At 65.4% G+C, this 1,432-nt stretch overlaps 1 protein-coding gene across 1 annotated transcript in view; it reads right to left on the reverse strand.

Moving 5' to 3' along the window:
* KCNQ1 (potassium voltage-gated channel subfamily Q member 1) overlaps window positions 1-1,432 on the reverse strand; it is a 318,108-nt gene that overhangs the window by 249,192 nt on the left and 67,484 nt on the right. The window lies entirely within an intron of this gene.

Consider the following 1,432-nt stretch of genomic DNA (forward strand, 5'->3'; position numbering starts at 1 on the left):
GCCCCTGGTGCCAGACACTGCTCGAGCTTTACACGCGAGGAAGCTGAGGTTGGGAGGTGGTCAGTGACCGGTGGGTCCCCTGGGCCGTCTCGGGGGTCTGGGCCCCCGCCATCATCCAGAGTCACTCACTCTGTCTGTGCCCTCCGGGGGTTTGGGGGAGCCCCGCCCACAGCAGGCTTGCCACGACCCGGACAGGGGTGGACTTGGAGCCCCCAGGCCTGCCAGCCACTGCACCCTCTCCCAAGGGGGCTGCAGCTCCTGGGGCTTCCTCGGCCGCCCGTCCACACGGCAACCAGTGATGGAAACGTGACGGGGGTTCTCTGTGCACCAAGGGAAACGAGCAATTCTCACAAACTCCCAGAGTCAGAGGGCGTTTTCTGATGTCCCGGAGGTCCTGGGTCGTCTAACGGACGTCCTCGTTCAAGGCAAAATCACCTTGAACCTGAGACGAAGACAGATCTCGAGCGAAAGGGGGGCGTTGGTGGGAGAGGCAGAGAGGATCCCCACAGGGGACGGAGCCTGGTTACCAGCAAACTGCAAACAGTGAGGTCATGGGGTTCGTGGTCCAGCTCCGACTTTCGCAGTGACTGCTGGGCCCCGGGACCTCACGGGGCCGGCCGCTCTGAGAAATGAATAACACGTGGACCCCGGCCCAGCCCCCACCCCCAAGGACAGGGCCCCCGGCCCCAACCCTCCCTAGCTGGCCTCAGACAACGATCAGGAAGAAGAGACACAGGCCCAGCTCCAGAAATGAAAAATGAAATCAAGACCCCGCCCGCCCCCGGGCGCCCCACCGCAGCCTGCTCTGAATGCACAAAATACCCTCAGCTCATCGTGCCGGGAACCGCACCCCACGGCCGCCCGCCAGGAAGGGGGCCGGCTGCGCCTCTCGGCACACACTTGACATTTTGTTCTCGTCCTGGCTTCCCGTGCTGACAGTTCCTGGATTAAATGCGCAGATGGAACGCAGCCCCGAGGGTCTCTCTCCTGGCCGGCCTGAGGCTCCGGGGCCGAGCGTGCTCGTGTGCATGTGTGCGTGCAGACACGTGTGTGCGCCTGAGCGTGCAGGCCGCGTGAGCGTGGCCGCATGCGTGTGCCTGTGCGTGCGTGCCGGCGTGTCTCCCCATGTGACTGTGTGTGCTGTGCCTCAGGGTGTCTGGGCGTGTGTCTGTGTCTACGTGTGTGCCCGTCCCCGCCTCTCGGTTAGGCGTCCGGGGGGCCAGGTGTGTTTCCCATGGTGTCACTTCAGCCACCTTCGACCAGAACCACGCTGCAGAGGCGGCAGCTCCAGGCACGGCTGCCGGCTCGGTTTGCGGTGAAGGAGACGCCCCTGGGCTCTGCGGGGGCTGGGCCCACGTGCGATCGCAGACGTGGCACCCTGCACCGTGAGCCCTGGGCCAGGGTCTCTGCGTCGCGGCCACCACCCAAGGGG

This window comes from Pteropus vampyrus, unplaced genomic scaffold, assembly GCF_000151845.1.
Source record: "Pteropus vampyrus isolate Shadow unplaced genomic scaffold, Pvam_2.0 Scaffold187, whole genome shotgun sequence".
Classification (NCBI taxonomy): domain Eukaryota; kingdom Metazoa; phylum Chordata; class Mammalia; order Chiroptera; family Pteropodidae; genus Pteropus; species Pteropus vampyrus.